Source organism: Nerophis ophidion, linkage group LG24 (assembly GCF_033978795.1).
Source record: "Nerophis ophidion isolate RoL-2023_Sa linkage group LG24, RoL_Noph_v1.0, whole genome shotgun sequence".
Lineage (NCBI taxonomy): Eukaryota > Metazoa > Chordata > Actinopteri > Syngnathiformes > Syngnathidae > Nerophis > Nerophis ophidion.
In genome coordinates, this window is record NC_084634.1 from 13,541,528 (window position 1) to 13,567,013 (window position 25,486).

The following is a 25,486-nucleotide window of genomic DNA, read 5'->3' on the forward strand; positions in this document are numbered from 1 at the left end:
TACAACTCTAACATTTGACAACCAAACAATTAAACAAGGCGACACGGTAAAGAATCTGGGTATTATCTTCGACCCAACTCTCTCCTTTGAGGCACACATTAAAAGCGTTACTAAAACGGCCTTCTTTCATCTCCGTAATATCGCTAAAATTCGCTCCATTCTGTCCACTAAGGACGCTGAGATCATTATCCATGCGTTTGTTACGTCTCGCCTCGACTACTGTAACGTATTATTTTCGGGTCTCCCCATGTCTAGCATTAAAAGATTACAGTTGGTACAAAATGCGGCTGCTAGACTTTTGACAAGAACAAGAAAGTTTGATCACATTACGCCTGTACTGGCTCACCTGCACTGGCTTCCTGTGCACTTAAGATGTGACTTTAAGGTTTTACTACTTACGTATAAAATACTACACGGTCTAGCTCCATCCTATCTTGCCGATTGTATTGTACCATATGTCCCGGCAAGAAATCTGCGTTCAAAGGATTCCGGCTTGTTAGTGATTCCCAAAGCCCAAAAAAAGTCTGCGGGCTATAGATCGTTTTCCGTTCGGGCTCCAGTACTCTGGAATGCCCTCCCGGTAACAGTTCGAGATGCCACCTCAGTAGAAGCATTTAAGTCTCACCTTAAAACTCATTTGTATACTGTAGCCTTTAAATAGACTCCCTTTTTAGACCAGTTGATCTGCTGTTTCTTTTCTTTTTCTTCTATGTCCCACTCTCCCCTGTGGAGGGGGTCCGGTCCGATCCGGTGGCCATGTACTGCTTGCCTGTGTATCGGCTGGGGACATCTCTGTGCTGCTGATCCGCCTCGACATCTCTGCGCTGCTGATCCGCCTCCGCTTGGGATGGTTTCCTGCTGGCTCCGCTGTGAACGGGACTCTCGCTGCTGAGTTGGAACCGCTTTGGACTGGACTCTCGCGACTGTGTTGGATCCATTGTGGATTGAACTTTCACAGTATCATGTTAGACCCGCTCGACATCCATTGCTTTCCTCCTCTCTAAGGTTCTCATAATCATTATTGTCACAGACGTCCCACTGGATCATTATTGTCACCGATGTCCCACTGGGTGTGAGTTTTCCTTGCCCTTATGTGGGCCTACCGAGGATGTCGTGGTGGTTTGTGCAGCCCTTTGAGACACTAGTGATTTAGGGCTATATAAGTAAACATTGATTGATTGATTGATTGATAGCATCAAGTATTTTGTTAATTGACGAATGATACCTGTTAACATGCTAAAATAAGTATGATATAATTTTTAACACAATTTTATAGGTATATACCTCCGTCATTATTTGCTGCTTGAAGAATGCAACATTAGCAGGCTAGCATTTCAACACAATTTTCAAGTAAATATTTTTTTTTAATTCCGCAGGTATACGCCTCAGGTCTAATAATGTGTTACTTTACGAAAGATACCTGGTTTTATGTAAATTTTATAGGTGTACACTTCAGTCATATTTTACCACTTGAAGAATGCTAACATTAGCAGGCTAGCATTTCAACACAATTTTCAAGTAATTTTTTAGTTGACGAACGATACCTGTTAGCATGCTAATGTTAGTGTGCTAGAACTTTCGAAACAATTTTATGGGTTTACACTTCAGTCATATATTGCTGCTTGAAGAATGCTAACATTAGCAGGCTAGCATCAAGTAATTTGTTAATTGACGAATGATACCTGTTAACATGCTAATATCAGTATGATAGAATTTTTAACACAATTTTATAGGTATACACCTCCGTCATATTTTGCTGCTTGAAGAATGCAACATTAGCAGGCTAGCATTTCAACACAATTTTCAAATGAATCATTTTTTCTAATTTTGCAGATATACGAATCAAGTCTAATAATGTGTTACTTGACGAAAGATACCTGGTTTTAAGTAAATTGTATAGGTGTACACTTCAGTCATTTTTTACTGCGTGAAGAATGCTAACATTAGCAGGTTAGCATTTCAACAAAATGTTCAAGTAATTTTTTAGTTGACGAATGATACCTGTTAGCATGCTAACGTTAGTGTGCTAGAATTTTCAAGCCAATTTTATAGGTTTACACTTCAGTCATATATTGCTGCTTGAAGAATGCTAACATTAGCAGGCTAGCATCAAGTATTTTGTTAATTGACGAATGATACCTGTTAACATGCTAACATCAGTATGAAATAATTTTTAACACAATTTTATAGGTATACACCTCCGTCATATTTTGCTGCTTGAAGAATGCAACATTAGCAGGCTAGCAATTCAACACAATTTTCAAATGAATAATTTTTTCTAATTTTGCATATATACGCCTCAAGTCTAATAATGTGTTACTTGACGAAAGATACCTTGTTTTAAGTAAATTTTATAGGTGTACACTTCAGTCATATTTTACCACTTGAAGAATGCTAACATTAGAAGGTTAGCATTTCAACACAAATTTCAAGTAATTATTTAGTTGACGAATGATACCTGTTAGCATGCTAACGTTAGTGTGATAGAATTTTCTAGCCAATTTTATAAGTTTACACTTCAGTCATATATTGGTGCTTGAAGAATGCTAACATTAGCAGGCTAGCATCAAGTATTTTGTTAATTGACAAATGATACCTGTTAACATGCTAACATCAGTATGATAGAATTTTTAACACAATTTTATAGGTATACACCTCCGTCATATTTTTCTGCTTGAAGAATGCAACATTAGCAGACTAGCATTTCAACAAAATGTTCAAATAAATATTTTTTTCTAATTCGGCAGATATACGCCTCAAGTCTAATAATGTGTTACTTGACGAAAGATACCTGGTTTTAAGTAAATTTATAGGTGTACACTTGAGTCATATTTTACCGCTTGAAGAATGCTAACATTTGCAGGCTAGCATTTCAAAAAAATTTTCAAGTAATTTTTTAGTTGACGAATGATACCTGTTAGCATGCTAACGTCAGTGTGTTAGAATTTTCAAACCAATTTTATAGGTTTACACTTCAGTCATATATTGCTGCTTGAAGAATGCTAACATTAGTAGGCTAGCATCAAGTATTTTGTTAATTGACGAATGATACCTGTTAACATGCTAAAATAAGTATGATATAATTTTTAACACAATTTTATAGGTATACACCTCCGTCATATTTTGCTGCTTGAAGAATGCAACATTAACAGGCTAGCATTTCAACACAATTTTCAAATAAATACTTTTTTCTAATTTTGCAGATATACGCCTCAAGTCTAATAATGTGTTACTTGACGAAAGATACCTGGTTTTTTAGTACATTTTATAGGTGTACACTTCAGTCATATTTTACTACTTTAAGAATGCTAACATTAGCAGGCTAGCATTTCAACACAATTTTCAAGTAATTTTTTAGTTGACGAATTATACCTGTTAGCATGGTAACGATAGTGTGCTAGAAATCTCAAGCCAATTTTATAGGTTTACACTTCAGTCATATATTGCTGCTTGAAGAATGCTAACATTAGCAGGCTAGCATCAAGTATTTTGTTAATTGACGAATGATACCTGTTAACATGCTAACATCAGTATGATAACATATTTAATACACTTTTATAGGTATACACCTCCGTCATGTTTGGCGCAAGCTCCGCAGTTTTCCGGTAAGAGGCGACTTTTTACCACAATTTTCCCCCGAAACCCGCCGGTTGACAAGTGGTTGGGGTCCATGTTCTTTTGACCGCTCTGATCCATAGTAAAGCTTCAGATCCGGGAATTTTAAACAAGGAGTCACGGTGTGTGTTTGTGTGGCTAAAGGCTAAAGCTTCCCAACTCCATCTTTCTACTTTAACTTCTCCATTATTAAATGAACAAATTGCAAAAGATTCAGCAACACAAATGTCCAAAATACGATGTAATTGCGCGATGAAAAGAACCGACTTTTAGCCTCAAGTGGTGCTGCGCTAATATGTCCCCTCCAACTCGAGAAGTCACGCGCACGCGTCATCATTCCGCGGTGTTTTCAACAAGTAACTCTGCTGGAAATTTAAAATTGTAATTTAGTAAACTGAAAAGGCCGTATTGGCATGTGTTGCAATGTTAATATTTCATCATTGATATATAAACTATCAGACTGCGTGCGTGGTGGGTAGTAGTGGGTTTCAGTAGGCCTTTACCTCACGGTTTTCTACACCAAAAATTCATCTATTCATCAGACAACTTCAACTTCTTCTTCTTCCACACATTTTGCCACGCTCCACCTTCCACATTTTTCACCCGCTTCAAACCGTTCCAACTCCTGAATTCCAGGTTTTCAGGGGCTTTTATCCCTATTCAAATTATATTGGTCCTTTTTCAAACTTTCAGCATTTTCACATGTTTCAACCGACTCAAACAGTTCTACCCTCAACACATTTCACCATTCTGTCAATTCAACCTACCTTTTATCCAAGTTTTTAAAAATTCAAGGTTTTTACCAGGATTCCTGCTTTTCTCCACCCTTTTTCTAGGCGACTACTCCTTTCACATGTTTCAACACATTTCAACATTTCCACTGTCAAAAAATTCCTCCTACTCAGGAAAAAAAAAAAGTTTTTTTTTTAACTGTAAACATTTACGTTTTTTTCCGAAATTTCGTAATACCATTTCTCAATTAAACATGTTACTACTTCAACATTTTTTGGACCGATTTGAAAAATTTAAACAACAACCATTTTAACTCTTTTAGGTCATTGACATGTTTTCCCATTTTTTTTAATCCCGCTTTTCCTCAAATTCCCAATTGTTCCCAAATTCCTATTGAAATAAGTCAATGGGACATTCTTCAAAGTTCCAGGATTCTCACTTTTTTATTTTTTTTATTTTTTATTCAAACCGTTCCAACCTTAAAAATTGAGCCTGTTCAGGAATCGTTTTTGAACACTCCACCTTCCACATTTTTCACCAGCTTCAAAGCATTCTAACTCCAAACTGTTCGGCAAATTGCCAGATTTCTCTGAATTCCGGGTTTTCCAGGGCCTTTTTCCCATTCAAAATTAATTGGTAATTTTTCAAACTTTCACCATTTTCACATTTTTCAACCGACTCAAACAGTTCTACCCTCAACACATTTCACCATTCTGTGAATTCAACCTACCTTTTATCCAAGTTTTTAAAAAAATCCAGATTTTTACCAGGATTCCTGCTTTTCCAAAGCCCTATTTCCACCCTTTTTTCCAGGCAACTACTCCTTTCACATTTTTCAACACATTTCAATCGTTCCACTGTCAAAAAATTCCCCCTACTCAGGAAAAAAAGAAGTTGGGTTTTTTTAACTGTAAAAATTCCCGTTTTTTCCAAAATTCCGTAATACCAGTTCTCAATTAAACATGTTACTACTTCAACATTTTTTGGACGGATTTGAAAAATTTCAACAACAACCATTTTAACTCTTTTAGGTCATTGACATGTTTTCCCTTTTTTTTCTTAATCCTTAATCCGGCTTTTCCCCAAATTCCCAATTTTTTTTCTCAAATTCCTATTGAAATAAGTCAATGGGACATTCTTCAAAGTTCCAGGATTCTAACTTTTTTTTTTTGTATTCAAACCGTTCCAACCTCAAAATATTCAGCCTGTTCAGGAATTGTGTTCTCTACTTCAATTTTTAGCATTTTCCCCCTTCAAAATTAATTGGTAATTCTTCAAACTTTCACCATTTTCACATTTTTTCAACTGACTCAAACAGTTCTAACTTTAACACATTTCACTATTCTGGATATTTAATCCCTCTTTTTGCAAGTTCAAAAAAAATTCCAGGATTCACGCTCTTCCAAAGCCCTATTTCCACCCATTTTTCTAGGCGAATACTCCTTTCACATAATGCATTTCAACCGTTCCACCACCAAAAAGTTCCTCCTATTCAGGAAAAAAAAAATCATTTTTGAACTTCTCCACCTTCCACATTTTTCACCAGCTTCAAACCATTCCAACTCCAAACTGTTCAGCAAATTGCCAGAATTCTAGTTTTTCCGGGGCTTTTTTCCCTATTCAAATTGAATTGGTCCTTTTTCAAACTTTCACCATTTTCACATTTTTCAACCGACTCAAAGAGTTCTACCCTACACATTTCACCATTCTGTGAATTCAACCTACATTTTATCCAAGTTTTAAAAAAAATCCAGGTTTCTACCAAGATTCCTGCTTTTCCAAAGACCTATTTCTACCCTTTTTGCTAGGCGACTACTCCTTTCACATTTTTCAACACATTTCAACTGTTCCACTGTCAAAAAATTCCTCCTACTCAGGAAAAAAAAAATGTTTTTTTTAACTGTAAAAATTCCCGTTTTTTCCGAAATTCCATAATACCATTTCTCAATTAAACATGTTACTACTTCAACATTTTTTGGACCGATTTGAAAAATTTCAACAACAACCACAACATGTTTTCCCTTTTTTTTTTTAAACCTGCTTTTCCCCAAATTCCCAAATTTTTCTCAAATTTCTATTGAAATAAGTCAATGGGACATTCTTCAAAGTTCCACGATTCTCCCTTTTTTTTTTTTATTCAAACCGTCTCAACCTAAAAATATTCCGCCTGTTCAGGAATATTCAGCCTGTTCAGAAATTCATTTCACTTTTTAGCATTTTCCCCATTCAAAAATAATTGGTCATTTTTCAAACTTTCGCCATTTTCACATTTTTTCAACTGACTCAAACAGTTCTACCGTTAACACATTTAACAATTCTGGAAATGTAATCTCTGTTTTTGCACATTCAAAAAAATGTCCAGGATTTTCCAGGATTCACGTTTTTCCAAAGCCCTATTTCCACCCATTTTTCTAGGCGACTACTCCTTTCACATAATGCATTTCAACCGTCAAAAAATTCCTCTTATTCCGGAAAAAAAAATAAAAATAAAATGTAACTTGAAAAATTCCCGGTTTTCCTGAAACTCCAGGAATTCCATAATACCATTTGTCATTTCAACATGTTACTATTTCCACATTTCTTGACCTATTTGAAAAATTTAAACACCAACCATTTCAACTCATTCAGGTCATTCAAATGTTTTCCCATTTTCAAAAAAACTCCCGGTTTTCCCGAAACTCACAATGTTTTCATAAATTCCCATTGAAATCAATGGGACAATTTTCAAAGTTCCACAATTCAGACATATGAAACAGTTCCAAATTCAAAATATTCAGCCTGTTCAGGAACTGTGTGCTCTACTACAATTTTTTTTTTTTAAATCCCGGATTTCCCCTTTTTTGCATTATTCCCATTCAAAATGAATTGGTCATTTTTCAAACTTTCACCTTTTTCACATTTTCAACCAACTCAAACCGTTGTACTTTCAACACATTTCACCATTCTGGAAATTCAAGCTATCTTTTTTAAACACTTTCCAGGATTTTTACAGAATCCCTGCTTTTCCAAAGCCATATTTCCACGCTTTTTTTCTGGTGACTACCCCTTTTACGATTTTTCAATGCATTTCATCCCTTCCACCGTCAAAAAATTCCTTTTAATCAGGAAAAAAAAACACGTTGTTTGTTAAACTTGAAAAATTCCTGGTTTTCCTGAAAATCCAAGAATTCCGTAATTCCATTTTTCAATGTTACTACTTAAACATTTTTTCGACCGATTTAAAAAAATTTTACACCAACCATTTCAACTCATTCAGGCCTTTCAAGTTTTTTTCCCCGCATTTGAAAAAAAAATTCCCTTTTTCCTGAAATTCCCATTTTTTTCTGAAATGTCCATTGAAATCAATGGGATATTCTTCCAAGTTCCACAATTCCCACATTTTTCATCTGATTCAAACCGTTCCAACCTCAAAATAATTAGCCTGTTCAGGAATATTGTGCTCTTCTTCAACAATTCCAAAATAAATTCCCGGATTTTCCATTTTTAGCATTTTCCCCATTCAAAATAAATTGGCCATTTTTCAAACTTCCACAATTCCCACATTTTTCAACCCATTCTACCTTCAACAAATTTAACCATTCTGGAAATTAAAGCTACTCTTTTTTCCAAGTTTAAAAAAATTCCAGGATTTTCCAGAATTCCTGATTTTCCAAAGCCCTATTTCCACCCTTTTTTCTGGTGACTACCCCTTTTACGATTTTTCAATGCATTTCAACTCTTCCACCGTCAAAAAAATCCTTTTAATCAGGAAAAAAAACAAGTTGTTTTTTAAACTTGAAAAATTCCTGGGTTTCCTGAAAATCCAAGAATTCCGTAGTACCATTTTTCAATGTTACTACGTCAACATTTTTTAGACCGATTTAAAAAAATTCAACACCAACCATTTCAACTCATTCAGGCCTTTCCAGTTTTTTTCTCTCCATTTAAAAAAAAAAATCCCTTATTCCCGAAATTCCCATTTTTTTCTGAAATTTCCTTTGAAATCAATGGGACATTCCTCCAAATTCCACAATTCCCACATTTTTCATCTGATTCAAACCATTCCAACCTCAAAATAATTAGCTTGTTCAGGAATGTTGTGCTGTTCTTCAACAATTCTAAAATAAAATCCCGGGTTTTTCCATTTTTTGCATTTTCCCCATTCAAAATAAAATGGCCATTTTTCAAACTTCCACAATTCCCACATTCTTCAACCCATTCTACCTTCAACACATTTCACAATTCTGGAAATTCAAGCTACCCTTTTTTCCAAGTTTGAAAATATTCCAGAATTTTCCAGAATTCCTGCTTTGCCAAAGCACTATTTCCACCCTTTTCTCTGGCGACTACTCCTTTCACATTTTTCAACACATTTCAACCATTCCAACGTCAAAACATTTATCTAAATCAGGAAATACCTTTTCTCAATTCAACCTATTACTACTTCAACATTTTTCCGACCGATTTGAAAAAATTGAACACCAGCCATTTCAACTCATTCAAACCTTTCAAGTTTTTTTTTCCCCATTTTCAAAAAAATTCCCTCTCTCCTGAAATTCCCAGTTTTTTTCCTCAAATTCCCATTGAAATCAATGGGACATTCTTCCAAGTTCCACAATTCCCACATTTTTCATCTGATTCAAATCGTTCCAACCTCAAAATAACTAGCCTGTTCAGGAATGTTGTGTTCTTCTTCAATAATTCTAAAATAAATTCCCGGGTTTTTCCAATTTTTGCATTTTCCCCATTCAAAATAAATTGGCCATTTTTCAAACTTCCACAATTCCCACATTCTTCAACCTATTTTACTTTCAACACATTTCACCATTCTGGAAATTCAAGCTACCCTTTTTTCCAAGTTTAAAAAATTCCAGGATTTTCCAGAATTCCTGCTTTGCCAAAGCACTATTTCCGCCCTTTTCTCTGGCGACTACTCCTTTCACATTTTTCAACACATTTCAACCATTCCAACGTCAAAACATTTATTTTAATCAGGAAAGACCATTTCTCAATTCAACATCTTACTACCTCAACATTTTTTCGACCGATTTGAAACATTTAAACACCAACCATTTAGGCCTTTCAAGTTTTTTTCCCCCATTTTCAAAGAAATTCCCTCTTTTCACGAAATTCCTATTTATTTTACTGAAATTCCCATTGAAATCAATAGGACAATTTCCAAAGTTCTACAATTCCCACATTTTTCATCTGATTCAAACCGTTCCAACTTCAAAATATTCAGCCTGTTCAAGAATGGTTTGCTTTCCTTAAACAATTCTAAAAATAATCCCTTGTTTCCCATTTTTTGCATTTTCCCCATTCAAAATGAATTGGCCCTTTTTCAAACTTCCACAATTCCCACATTTTTCAACCTATTTACATCATTCCACCTTCAACACATTCATCTCATCCTGGACATTCAAACTACAATTTTTCCACATTCAACAAATTTCCAGGAATTCCCTTTTTTTCTGGTAACTTATTCCACCCTTCTGAAGTTCTACTACTGCTTTCACATGTTTCAACCCATTTAAACCGCTCTACCGTCAAAACACTCACATTCAGGACAAAAAAAGAAGTTGGCTAAGGAACCAGAAAAAATTCCGGTTTTCTCGAAATTCCAGGAATTTCTCGATTAAAAACTGTTTCTACTTCAACGTTTTTTTAATTAAATTCAGCTCATTCAGGACAATAATGAACCTAAACATTGAAAAAATAAAATATTACTTTTCCCCAAATTCACAAATTTCCAGGAAGTCCCCATTAAAATGAATGGGACATCTTTCCAGGTTGCACAATTCCTACATTTTTCAACCTATTCAAAGCTTTCCAATAATAACACATTTTTCTTATTCTGGGAATTCGAACTAACACGTTTTCAAGTTCCAAACCAAATTCCGGTCTTCCTGGAAATTCAAACCGTTCCAACATTCAAACTATTCTAAAATTCATACTACATTCTGTCAGCATTTCAGTTCAACTTCAGCATTGTAGCATTCACTCCCGATTCCCTTGGGAATTGCCTCTTCTAGTTACTTATTAATTTCCAGGTTGTTTTTTATTTATTTCCTGTGCATAAATTGTCATTAACGGACCTTTTAAAATAAATGGCTGCACAAAAAGTCTTGAATTTGCATTTAAATGAAATCCCACGTCCGTCAACATCAAACAAGGGAAGAAAAAAAAGATTCCGGCGTCAAAGTGTCGCACGTTTTGAGGCGCGCATGAACACCTCGGGGCAGGGCAAACCTCATTATCCTTCCCTGTTGCTTCAAAATTGCTTTAGTTTTTTTGGGGGGAGGGGTCCTGTTCTGGCAGGACTTCACAAATTCATTCGGGAACTTTTTTTTTTTCTTTTCCAAGTTACAGGAGACTACTTAACTTTTACCGTTTGGCGACATTTCCGTTAATCGGGAAAATAAATGCACTATACAACCCTCCCCCCCCAAAAAAAAATAAAAAAACGGGAAGTTGGCACGTTGTGCAAATTGTAAATAAATAAATAAAAAAATTGATTTGATAATCCTTTTATACTTTTATTTAATGGAATTAACTGCAAAGACAAGACACTTGATGTTGGAACTGGAAAACGTTGTTCTTTTTTGCAAATATTAGCTCATTTGGAATTTGATGCCTGCAACATGATTAAAAAAAGCTGGCACAAATGGCAAAAAAGACTGAGAAAGTTGAGAAATGCTCATCAAACACTTACTATTTGGAACATCCCACAGGTGAACAGGCTAATTTGGTATAAAAGCAGCTTGAAATTAAATGCTCAGTCTTTCACAAAGAAGGACGGGGCGAGGGTCACCACTTTGTGAACAAAAGCGCGAGCAATTTGTCGAACAGTTTAAGAACAGCATTTTTCAATGAGCTACTGCAAGGAATTTAGGGATTTCACCATCTACCGTCAGTAATATCATCAATAGGTTCAGCAAATCTGGAGAAATCAGTACACATAAAATTGAATTCCCGTGACCTTGGATCCCTCAGGCGGTACTGCATCAAAAAGCGACGTCAGTGTGTAAAGGACATCACCACATTGGCTCAGGGACACTTCATAAAACCACTATGCAAAGCAAAAGTCATTTATCAACAACACCCAGAAATGCCGCCAGCTTCCCTGGACCCAAACTCATCCAAGATGGACTGATGCAGAGTGGTCTGATGAGTCCACAATTCATATTGTTTTTGTAAACTGTGGACGTTTTGTCCTCCGGGAAAAAAGAGGAAATTTACCATCTGGATTGAACCAGGCGCAAAGTTGAAAAGCCAGCATCTGTGATGGGGGTGTATTAGTGCCCAAGGCATGGGTAACTTACACATCTGTGAAGACACCATTAATGCTGAAAGGTACATACAGGTTTTGGAGCAACATATGTAGCCATCCAAGCAAGGTTATCATGGACGCCCCTACTTATTTCAGCAAGACAATGCCAAGCCACGCGTTACAATTGTGTAGCTTCATAGTAAAATAGTGTGGGTACTAGTCTGGCCTGCCTGTAGTCCAGACCTGTCTCCCATTGAAAATGGGTGGCGCGTTATGAAGCTTAAAATACCACAACGGAAACCTCGTACTGTTGAACAACTTAAGCTGTGCATCAAGCAAGAATGGGAAATAATTTAACCTGAAAAGCTTCAAAAATTGGTCTCCTCAGTTCACCAAACGTTTACTGAGTGTTGTTAAAAGGAAAAGTCATGTAACACAGTGGTAAAAATTCCCCTGTCCCAACTTGTTTGAAACGTGTTGCTGCCATTAAATTCTAAGTTAATGAATAATTGTAGCTGTATGTAGAAATGGCACCACTGAAATGGCGGGTGGTTGTGCTCTCTTAATGTATTTTATGTCCTTTGTGTTCTTTATTGTTTCCCTCTTCTTTTCATGTGTTTTTTTTTTCCCTTTATTTTGTGTGTTTTTGATATCTACATCATTTCCCCCTGGTGGGATAAATAAAGTCTATCATATCCTATCCTACCTGTAGTTTTGCACTCCCTAAAGAGTAGTGCCAGTGGGCCGGCACATATCGCAACGTCAGATGTGAGATGGACGATCTCGTTGAGCAAGTCGACAGCGATACACGCTGTGGTTTAAAAAAATACAAGCTTTGCTTCACTTTAAAGGGGAACTGCACTTCTTTTTTTGGAATGTGGCCTATCGTTTCAAATCATTATGAGAGACAAGAATACATGCTTATGAGAGTCACCGTTGGAGCATTCACAGCATTTAAAACAACATCAACATTTTATATACACAGTACAAGTATATATACATAATGTAGTAACAGACATCTTTATAAGAATATGTAAAATATAGACACTACAAGTGTGTATACATATATATATATATATATATATATATATATATATATATATATATATATATATATATATATATATATATATATATACAAACGTATGTACTTACAGTGTGTATATTGTACATGTTTTTTTCCTTGCCATAGTTTGTTTACCTCATGCCCTGCCCAGTTTTTTGGTTGGATTAATAAATATGTTCCTACCTGCAAGCCTTGTCTAGAATAGTTTGTTTGCATCCCGGGAGAACAAACCTCGCAGTAAGCTGCGACCCCCCGTCATGACAGAAGGAAACAACACAAAACTGTGGCATAAAACAAACAACATAAACTATGGCTTGGGACGGCGTGACGCAGTGGGAGAGTTGCCGTGCGCTACCCGAGGGTCCCTGGTTCAAATCCCACCTAGTACCAACCTCGTCACGTCCGTTGTGTCCTGAGCAAGACACTTCACCCTTGCTCCTGATGGGTGCTGGTTAGCGCCTTGCATGGCAGCTCCCTCCATCAGTGTGTGAATGTATGTGTGAATGGGTAAATGTGGAAGTAGTGTCAAAGCACTTTGAGTACCTTGAAGGTAGAAAAGCGCTATACAAGTACAACCCATTTATCATTTAACAAACAAGACTGACTGTGGCATGAAAACGAGCAGCATGAACTATGGCATGAACAGAGCGAATACAAAGTAGCGTGAACTAGGCATGAAATGTCGCCAGACCGACTGACTGGAGAAGGCGGTTTACATAGTCTCTTGATTATAGCAAATGCGTGTCCCGAACACCAGAGGCAGGTGAAACCAATAAGTCATCACGGAAACTAAAACAAACACGGGTGCACAAAAACAGTAACTAATGGAGTCTTATAACTAACAGAAAATAACAAAAACATGATCCAGACCACAGATCATGACAGAAAGTGAGTCAGAACTGCAAAATGTGGAATTTGGAGACATGTTTTTTTGACATAAATGAAGTGATTAGCCAAAAAAAAAAAAAGATAAATAAATAAAAAATGTCGTCTTTTTTTCTCACGATGATTGTGAACGAAAGGCAAAATTACAAAAATAAAGTGCAGTTCCCCTTTAAGGACAGCTGCCAATGCTCTCAAAACACAAATCTCTCTTGACTGAATACAAACTAGCAGATATTGTGATCGCGGCCTTGAAAACAAAACACTGACAAAAATAAAAGGTATCAAAAAAAAATTGTATGCGTTGCCTATGCTTTGAGTGTGTTTATAAGAATTTCCGCCGGCATTGATTCCGGAGAAAAGTGGTGAAGATGGGTCTGATAGAAAATTGCATGAATCATCTGCGAGCTTTTCTATTCCAGCCTAATGAGGTGCGAGAGTGCTACAAATGGCTGCTCAGGGTCACGTTTGCCTCCCAGTTTGCACGTAAACTCTCTTGCTTGGGGTTTAAATCTTTTTTAAGCAGTCGCCATGTCCTAAAAAAGCAGCAGGGGGAAGAAATAATGAGATACGCCACTCCACAACAGCACAAGGACGGGACGGGGGGGAGTGTGGAATAACCACTGCTCGCTTGTTAAGAGGCCCCGCCACGTGTTTAGCGGCCCTCTTAGGATGAATATTTTTTTATATGATGGGAAGTTTTCACGCGCTACAGGAGGCGTTCCCACCTGTGTCGCGTACAAAACAAAATTGTTTATCACGCCGACGGTTTTTGGCAGCGAGGTAGTGATCGTTGGCCCCCGGTGTGCATCCTCAACCTCCCCCCAGCACCAATGCCCGCCTCTTGGCAATCAATGTTCATTTTTACTCACTCATCCACACCCCTCGCATTGATCGCCTTCACCCTGGACGCCTCGCATGAAGGCAGGCTCCTCATCACTGTTTATTTATTTTTTTCCGGAGAGAAATGTCTGGGTAACAGGAAGAGGCAATCATGTTGACACCTAGCATGCTCGCAATATAGAGCCAAATAATATCCATGATTTCTTTGTTTTATACCGACACACTTGGCTAAGTACTGACATGCTAATACCTAGCATGCTAGCAATAACAAGCCCAATAATATCCAGGATATGTAGTTTTATTCCTACACAATCTGTTATGTATACAGGGGGAGTGGTGACGGCACAGTTCCACAAAGGGGTGATGTTGCTCTGTTTTATTATATAAACGCACAATACATACATCCATCCATCCATCCATTTCAACCATTTATTCCCTTTGGGGTAACGGGGGGCGCTGGTGCCTATCTCAGCTACAATCGGGCGGAAGGCAGGGTACACCCTGGACAAGTCGACCCCTCATCACAGGCCCAAGACATATAAACAGACAACATTGACACACTAGGGCCAATTTAGCGTTGCCAATCAACCTATCCCAAGGTGCATGTCTTTGGAAGTGGAGGGATGCCGGAGTACCCGGAGGGAACCCACGCTGTCACGGGGAGGACATGCAAACTCCACACAGAAAGATCCCGTGCCCGGGATTGAACCCAGGACTACTCAGGACCTTTGTATTGTGAAGCAGACACACTAACCCGTTTTCCACCCTGCTGCCCGTAATATATACAATAATACACAATACTAAGTCAGGATGCCGTTGTGGTTTGGGCAGCCCTTTGAGACACTGGTGATTTAGGGCTATATAAGTAAACATTGATTGATTGCTTGACCAATATATACAAACTGGACTAGAGAATGGAGTGTGACTAATCCAAAAGTGTGTGCGTGAGGCTATGTGTGGGATTATCTGTAGTGTGTCAACTATTGTTGAACGAGGAGGAGGGACAAGGCAGGAAGGCAGTCCGTGAGCAGGCAGATACAGTCAGGGAGAATGGCGAGGCGTCAGAGGTCCATGTCCAAGAGGAGGTCGAGGATGAAGGGAGGCAGTCTAGAATCCAGAAGGGAACAACCGGAGAACACGGGAAGCACTGCGGGAAGACAACAAGGGCATCAGACACGGAAACAAGGAAGTCACAGGAGGAGAGCGAGTTCACGGGATGGAAGCCAGACACGGGGTGCATACAAAGATAACTGAAGATTAAATTCTGGCAAGGATCCTTTGGGCCTCTGGTCTTTATTCAGCTCATCCTCATCAGTTCCAGGTATGCTGATTGCTGATCGCCCACAGCCTTGCCGGCATGTGGGCGTGATGCGGCCAGCGTGAGCAAAGGCGTGTCTCGGCATACTGCCAATAGAGGTGCTGGCAAACCCAGCTGCCGGAGAAAAGCGGGTTCGATTCCGCGCCATGACAGTACCCCCCTCTTTATGGACAGATTCCAGATGTCCTAGGACTGAAAGCAGAACAAGGAGATCAAGAGACAAGGGAGGGCGGAGGGGGGGAGACTGGTGGTGGGTCGCCGGCCCAAGTGTCCCCAAAACCATTGGGGACGAGTCTGGTGGCGGCGAGTCGGACGCCCAAGGAACGGCCACCTTCTCGGATGTCGGTAAGGCGGAGGCGAGTCACGCCATAACCACAGCAGCCCACAAGTACCACGCCCATATCCTGGCCATTGCTGCTGTTGGCAGAGGGGAACAACAGGGGATCAAAGAAGAAAACGGGAAGGACTGCAGGAAGACTGTGTGGCCAGCCAGCCAGAAGTCGTGGGAGCGACAATGGAGGCAACAAGGAGGCTGGCGCCGCTGCGGAGATGTCCGCCAGAGACGAGGAGGATAATGTCGTCGGAGCCTGAGACGAGGAGGGCAATGTCGGCCTAGTCTGAGACAAGGACAACGATGTTGTCAGAGCCTGAAACGAGGACGACGACTGAGGAGCTGGCCATGGTGCAGAAGCATGCGCTGCAGACTCATGGATCAGTCTGGGTAATGGTCTGGACATCGGGACCAGTCTGGGTGCTGGTGTAGACACCGGGGGCAGTCTGGGTGCTGGTGTAGACACTGGAACCTGTCCGGGTGCTGGTGTAAGCACGGGAACCCGTCCAGGTGCAGGTACGGGCACGGGAAGCAGTCTGAATGCAGGTGCTGGTCCTACAAAATTGGCTCGGTAATAACATGCTAACATTTAGAATGCTAGCATTATCAATCCATTATAATATACATGAGTTTTAATTTTATTCCTACCAATTGGTTAAGAATTAACATGCTAACACTTAAAATGCTAGCAATATAGAGACAAAAATATTCATGATTTTTAGTTTTTGTCATGTCTGTGTGATCATGTTTTGTTTTAGTCATGTTCGGTTTTGTTTTTGGACTCTTTGTACACTTTTGTTTGTTTTGTCACCATAGCAACCCATTAGTTTTCACCTGTCCTCATGTCACGCACCTGTCTCACGTTTTGCACTTGCACACCTGTTTTCACTGATCATGTCACTGCTATTTAAGCCAGTCTGTTTCTGTTGTTCGTCCTGGCAACATCACCTTCTACCACCATCTATCACCCTCGATACCTTTCCCCACGTCATGGCATGCTACCTCCACTCTGCTTCATGTAATGTTTACTGTTCCATGCCAAGTGTTTGTTTATTATTCGTAGTTTCTGCCATTGTGCAAGTTTTGTTTCCTTCGTCAAATGTATACTTCCGCCCTTGTGTACGCTTTTTTTTTTGCCTTTTTTTGTAGTTATAGTGTTTACATAAAATATTTCTCTACCTTCACGCCATCTCCGGTCCAAGTTCACTTGCATCTTGGCAAAATAACCATCTCATTGTCCACACCTTGACAGTTTTATACGTACAAAATTGGCTCAGTGATAAAATGCTAACAGTTAAATCAAATCAAATCAACTTTTATTCATAAAGCACATTTAAAATTTACCACAGGGGTAGCTAAAGTGCTGTACAATGGGCAGGTTAAAAGATAATACGAGAACCGAGCAAACAACACAACACAAACAGAACATGATAAAAAATAAATAAATAAAACATAAAAACAGGTTCACAGCAGGTGTATAATGGGGCGCCGTTGCAGGATGGATATCACTCAGTGTTAAAAGCCAAGGAATAAAAGTATGTTTTTAAGAGAGATTTAAAAACAGGAAGAGAGGAGGCTTGTCTAACACTCAGAGGCAGGTCATTCCAGAGTTTGGGAGCAGCAGTGGCGAAAGCTCTGTCACCTCTAAGCTTCAGCCTTGTGTCAGGGACCGTCAGTAGCAGCTGATCGGCTGATCTTAGGGTTCGGGTGGGGCAGTAAGGCTGAAGGAGGTCAGCGAGGTTGTTTAGACATTTAAAAACAAATAGAAGGTAACGCACCAGGAGCCAGTGAAGGGACGCTAATATAGGGGTGATGTGCTCACGTCTGCGGGTCTGTGTTAGCAGACGAGCAGCAGAGTTCTGCACGAGCTGCAGGGGGGCGAGGGAGGCCTGGCTAATGCCTACATACAAGGCATTGCAGTAGTCTAAACCATTCGAGATAAAGGCATGGATTAATTTCTCGAGATCATGTCCTGATAGAAGCGGTTTCACTTTCGCTATTTGGCGTAATTGATAAAAGCTTTTTTTGAACGACGCTGCTGATTTGTTTTTCAAATTTAAAATCTGAGTCGAACTTTACCCCCAGGTTTGTGACACAGTCGCTGAGATACGGGGTCAGAGTGCCGAGGTCAACGTTGGGGGAGGGAGAGCGACTTGGACCGAACAACATAACTTCTGTTTTGTCTTCATTTTGACTCAGGAAGTTAGTTGAAAGCTAGACTTTGATGTTGTGCAGGCAGTCAATGAGACGTTGAACCATGTTATTTGGTACCATGGGAAAATAAATATGGCAATCATCGGCATAAGTTCAATTTTCGGACTAGGTAGAACAATCCCATGATACAAAATAACCTGAGTAGAGTGGAAATAATAGGTTACCTCCTTCAGAGCTGCCTCAGAACGGTTGTGATTTTGGACCTGGTTAGGTGGGATTGCAAGATGGGGGGCAGAGAGGAGGAAGGGGAATGGTTGTCAGCTTCATTGGGGTCTTCAGGTGGGCACCCTCCTTCACCAGCGTTTCAATGATAGGCCCACAACACCTCCAGAGGGCTCATCGGCAACACCTGGCATCCCAGGTGAGCCCCCCCTCTGCTTTTAACCATTATGTGATGTAGGTCTTACTAAATCCCCAGATGGTGTCTCTCCTCTTCACCCACAGCCACCGACTGACTGTCTCTGCTGCTCCTGAGAGGGCTTTGATGGTTTTTCGCAGGGTTTGGCCTCGAACTCCGATGTCCTTAAGCAGCCCGATTGTTGTCCAGCCCACAAAACCTCTGCAGCCAACTTCCACTGGGCAGACGTTGGCTTTCCCTCCATTCTACTCAGCATCAGCTGCCAGTTCGGTGTACTTAAGGCTTTTGCGTTCGAATGCCTCCTCCACAGCAGCCTCCCAGGGAACCGTGAGTTCTATTATATACACAATATGCAGTGAGGAGGACCAGAGCACAATGTCTGGTCTGAGGTTTGATCTGGCTATCTCTGAAAGAAAGCAGAACTTTTGATCAAAATCCACCACCATTTTCCAGTCACGAGCCCTTCCGTGCTGGCCTATGTCTGGTATATGGCCTTAGGTAGACTCTGCACCTTCTTGGATGAACTCTCTTGTGGCTGTAGGATGTACAGCCACGGTATTGCATTTCATAAAAATAAAATGCAATACCGTACATCCTAAAAATAGTACTAAGGGGGAGAAGGTAAAGCACAAATAGGACTGGGGCAAGGATTGAGCCCTGGGGGACCCCATGAGGTAAAGGAGCTGTGGAAGACATAAAACTGTCTATTTTTACACAAAAACCCCTGTCGGCTAGGTCCGACCGGAACCAGTTGAGGGCGGCGCCCTTAATACCCACACAGTTCTCAAGACGAGTGATTAAAGTGGCGTGGTCGACGGTGTCGAACGCAGCGGACAGATCTAAAAGCACCAGGGCGACATATTTGCCGGAATCAGTTGACATTAGGACATGGGTGTCAAACTCTGGCCCGCGGGCCAAACCTGGCCCGCCGTGTAATTTCATTTGGCCCTTGAGGTAATATCAAATTAGGATTAGAGCTAGCTCGCTGGTATTAAACAGGGGCGATGCCTCTGTAACACTGCATTCACCGCTGATACTCACACTTGCCAACCCTCAGAATTTTTCCGGGAGACTCCCAAAGATCAGTGCCCCTCCCGAAAATCTCCCGGGGCAACCATTCTTCCGAATTTCTCCCGATTTCCACCCGGACAACAATATTGGGGGCGTGCCTTGCAAGCACTGCCTTTAGCGCCCTCTACAGCCTGTCATCATGTCCGCTTTCCCGCCATACAAACAACGTGCCGGCCCAGTCACATAATATATGCGGCTTTAATACACACAAGTAAATGCAAGGCATACTTTATCAACAGCCATAAGGGTCACACTGAGGGTGGCCATATAAACAACTTTAACACTTTTACAAATATGCGCCACGCTGCGAAGCCACACCAAACAAGACTGACAAACACATTTCGGGAGAACATCCGCACCGTAGCACAACATAAACTCAACAGAAGAAATACCCAGAACCCCTTGCAGCACTAACTCTTTCGGGACGCTACAATATACGCTACCACCAAACCCCGCTCCCAATTTTTGATTACATTTTATTTGATAAGCCATTGATATTTTTTAATGATTATTATTATAATTTGAAACTCAATTTTGCATGTGACTATAAAGTTATATAAGCCTTGCTTGTTTAATATTCAATGCAAAACTTTTTGGGGTCCCTGTTAAAAGGTTAATTTGTTCAACATTGGCCCGCGGCTTTGTTCAGTTTTAAATTTTGGCCCACTCTGTATTTGAGTTTGACACCACTGCATTAGGATATCGTTAAAAACTTTTAGAAGCGCTGACTCAATGCTGGGGAGGGCTTTAAAACCGGACTGGAACAGTTAGCATGCTTGTAATACACAGCCTTATGACATCAATGGTTTTTTAGTTGTGGCTTCACGGTGGCAGAGGGGTTAGTGCGTCTGCCTCACAATACGAAGGTCCTGCAGTCCTGGGTTCAAATCCAGGCTCGGGATCTTTCTGTGTGGAGTTTGCATGTTCTCCCCGTGAATGCGTGGGTTCCCTCCGGGTACTCCGGCTTCCTCCCACTTCCAAAGACATGCACCTGGGGATAAGTTGATTGGCAACACTAAATTGGCCCTAGTGTGTGAATGTGAGTGTGAATGTTGTCTGTCTATCTGTGTTGGCCCTGCGATGAGGTGGCGACTTGTCCAGGGTGTACCCTGCCTTCCGCCCGATTGTAGCTGAGATAGGCGCCAGCGCCCCCGGCGACCCCAAAAGGGAATAAGCGGTAGAAAATGGATGGATGGATGGATGGTTTTTAGTTGTCTACCTACACAATTCAATCAATCAATCAATGTTTATTTATATAGACCTAAATCACAAATGTCTCAAAGGACTGTACAAACCATTACAACTACGACATCCTCGGAAGAACCCACAAAAGGGCAAGGAAAACTCACACCCAGTGGGCAGGGGGAATTCACACCCAGTGGGACGCCAGTGACAATGATGACTATGAGAAACCTTGGAGAGGACCTCAGAAGTGGGCAACCCCACCCCCTCTAGGGGACTGAAAACAATGGATGTCGAGCGGGTCTAACATGATACTGTGAAAGTTCAATCCATAGTGGCTCCAACACAGCCGCGATAGTTCAGTTCAAAGCGGATCCAAGACAGCAGCGAGAGTCCCATCCACAGGAAACCATCCCAAGCGGAGGCGGATCAGCAGCGTAGCGATGTCCCCAACCAATACACAGGCGAGCGGTCCATCCTGGGTCTCGACTCTGGACAGCCATTACTTCATCCATGACTAAGTACTAACATGCTACCAATATAGAGTCCAATTATATCCATGTATTTAGTTTCATCACTAATAAAATGCTAAAATGACGCTGATTGGCCAAAATGTGCAAAAAGTTGCAGGCATTGAACACAGTTGCAAAGCCGCACGCACATTATTCGCAGGGATTGGTTGAATTTGCATGAATCGCCACATGACAAAGTCCTGCAGGGACTTTGGTGTGACGTCCTCCCCCAACAGCATCGTACACAGATGGCATGTGCACAGTCGACTAATACAAACTGTGAAGTGCCAGTGAGTGACAAAGACCGTGGGCAGCTCTTTAGGAGGAGGAAGAAGAATGGAAAGAAATAAAGACCGTCTGTGGGTTGTGAACGTCTGCCGGAGAAAGGAGCTCAAGTTGAAGTCAGGTAGTGGGGATTTTTCCTGCAGACTTACAAGTTTTTATTTTTCCGTTCCTTTTTAGTGAATCAAGTCATTCTTCGTATTATGTTTTTATGTTTTTACATGTTTTATATGATTTTATGTTTGTTTGTGTTTGCACATGTTTATACAGTGGGGCAAAAAAGTATTTAGTCAGCCACCGATTGTGCAAGTTTTCCCACTTAAAATGATGACAGAGGTCTGTAATTTTCATCATAGGTACACTTCAACTGTGAGAGACAGAATGTGAAAAAAAATCCAGGAATTCACATTGTAGGAATTTTAAAGAATTTATTTGTAAATTATGGTGGAAAATAAGTATTTGGTCAACCATTCAAAGCTCTCACTGATGGAAGGAGGTTTTGGCTCAAAATCTCACGATACATGGACCCATTCATTCTTTCCTTAACACGGATCAATCGTCCTGTCCCCTTAGCAGAAAAACAGCCCCAAAGCATGATGTTTCCACCCCCATGCTTCACAGTAGGTGTGGTGTTCTTGGGATACAACTCAGTATTCTTCTTATTGTCTTACTTGCCGATTGTATTGTACCATATGTCCCGGCAAGAAATCTGTGTTCAAAGGACTCCGGCTTATTAGTGATTCCTAAAGCCCAAAAAAAGTCTGCGGGCTATAGAGCGTTTTCCGTTCGGGCTCCAGTACTCTGGAATGCCCTCCCGGTAACAGTTCGAGATGCTACCTCAGTAGAAGCATTTAAGTCTCACCTTAAAACTAATTTGTATACTCTAGCCTTTAAATAGACCTCCTTTTTAGACCAGTTGATCTGCCGCTTCTTTTCTTTTTCTCCTCTGTCTCCCCCTCCCTTGTGGAGGGGGTCCGGTCCGATGGCCATGGATGAAGTACTGGCTGTTCAGAGTCGGGACCCAGGATGGACCGCTCGCCTGTGTATCGGGTGGGGACATCTCTACGCTGCTGATCCGACTCCGCTTGGGATGGTTTCCTGTGGACGGGACTCTCGCTGCTGTCTTGGATCCGCTTTGAACTGAACTCTCGCGGCTGTGCTGGAGCCACTATGGATTGAACTTGCACTGTATCATGTTAGACCCACTCGACATCCATTGCTTTCGGTCCCCTGGAGGGGGGTGGGTTGCCCACATTTGAGGTCCTCTCCAAGGTTTCTCAAAGTCAGCATTGTCACTGGCGTCCCACTGGGTGTGAATTCTCCCTGCCCACTGGGTGTGAGTTTTCCTTGCCCTTATGTGGGTTCTTCCGAGGATGTCGTAGTCGTAATGGTTTGTACACCCCTTTGAGACATTTGTGATTTAGGGCTATATAAATAAACATTGATTGATTGATTGTTTGATGAAGTACTGGCTGTCCAGAGTCGAGACCCAGGATGGACCGCTCGTCGGGACCCAGGATGGACCGCTCGCCCGTGTATCGGTGTATGTTTGTATACATTTTTTCTGTATTACACATTTTATGTTTTACTTTGTACGTGTGTGCCCTGCGATGAGGTGGCAACTTGTCCAGGGTGTATCCCGCCTTCCGCCCGATTGTAGCTGAGATAGGCGCCAGCGCCCCCCGCAACCCCAAAAGGGAATAAGCGGTAGAAAATGGATTGGATGGATGTTTGTATGTATTTTTTCGTGTTTGGTTTAAGTTTTACATGTTTTTACATGTATTTACATGATTTTAGGTATTTACATGTTTTTATGTTTTATATGTTTTTATGTTTTCACAATGTTTCACATGGTTGTAGGTTTTTACATGTTTTCATGTTGTATGTTATTTTTTCTTTTTTTTTTGTTTCTTGCATTTGTCCACATTTTGTTTTTTAACTGATTTTATGTTGTTGTTTTTTTCATTTTTGAACGTTTGTACATGTTGCATGTATGTTTTCTATACTACACATTTCATATGTTTTACATTGTTAACGTTTGTATGTGTTTTTTTGTTTTGTTTTACATGTTTTAAATATTTTCACATGTATTAACATGATTTTAGGTATTTACATGTTTTTATGTTTTATGTTTTATAATTTCAGGATGTTTCACATGGTTTTAGGTTTGTACATGTTTTTATGTTGTATGTGTTTTCATATATATTTTTTATTGTGTTTGTAAACTTATTTTTTTTTAACAGATTTTTTATTTTTTATTCTTTTGTATGTTTGTACATGTTGCATGCATGTTTTCTATATTAGACATTTTATATGTTTTACATTGTACATGTGTGTATGTGTTTTTATGTGTTTGTTCAACATTTTTTACATGTTTACATGATTTTAGGTATTTGCATGTTTGCATATGTTTTATATATTTTTATGTTTTCACAATGTTTTACATGGTTTTAGGTTTTGGCATGTTTTTATGTTGTATATGTTTTCATTTTTTTAATTGTTTCTTGTGTTTGAACGGGTTTTGTTTTTAACTGATTTTAAGTTGTTTTTTTTGTATGTTTGTACATGTGTACATATGTTTTGTAGTACACATTTATATGTTTTACATTGTACATGTTTGTAGGTTTTTTATTTGTTTGTTTCACATATTTTCTATGTATTTACATGATTTTAGATATTTACATATTTATATATTTTTTTGTTTATACGTTTTTAGGTTTTACATGTAAATATAAACTATTTCAATTGTTTTTATTGTATTTTGAATGGTTCTGAATGTTTCAAATTTGTATTATATATTTGTTTGTTTTACAATTTGTACATGTTTGCATGTTTTTAGAATGTTTTACATGTTTTCAAATATTATTACATTTTTTTGCACTCATTTACACATGTTTTGTTTTAAATTTTTGTATATGTTGTACATATGTTTGTGCTTCCAAATGTTTACAATGTTTTTACATATTTTTTTTTATGTTTTTACACGTGTTTAGTGTTTTTTATAATTTAAAAATGTTTGTACATTTGTATGCATTAGTTTACGTTTTTACAATTTGTCTTAAAAGTTTTTAAAACAGTTGTGTTTGTTAATGTTTCCAATGTATTGAGATGTTTTCAACTGTTTTACATGTTTTAAACATGTTTTGCATGGAAAAAGGGTTTGTACATTTTGGGTGTTTTTAAATGATTTTACATTTTTTCTCATTTTTTGTACATGTTTTTAGTTTTTTGTATGTTTTTATATGTTTTACACATTTTGTACATGTGTTTCCATGTTTTGTACATGTTTTTTTTAACTTATTTTGACATGTTTGTATATGTCTTATGTTTTGGGAAATATTTATACATGTTTCCATTAGTTTTTTTAACAGACTTTGATGGATGAACACACAACAGATTTACCGTCTGCAGACTGATCAAACTGACCTTGTGGTTCCTCCGTCGCCAAATAAAGAACGACTTCGATTGGGACTTTTTGAGGGTTCAGTCGAGGTTTATCTCCACACTCCAGGTCTCGTCAAAATGTCGTCCCTAGAAATTTCTGTGCAGTTGACTCTTTAAAGTTGTGGTAATTCGGCTTCAGCGGTATAAAATGAACAAATGTCAATAAAACAATTAAAAACAATTGATCGGGTCCATTCCTACAAGCACCAGACTTAGACAGGTTTAAAGACGATGAAAGCCACCACGCTCACGGCCCACTAAGCGTTGCTTGTTTTTTGGTAATGACGCTAACGTCAAATTTGTCAGACAATTTGCATCCGGGCTGCAGTTTGATGACAGGCCCTGCATCATCATCTTCTCTACCTTCTGAAATTAATGGTCCAGAAC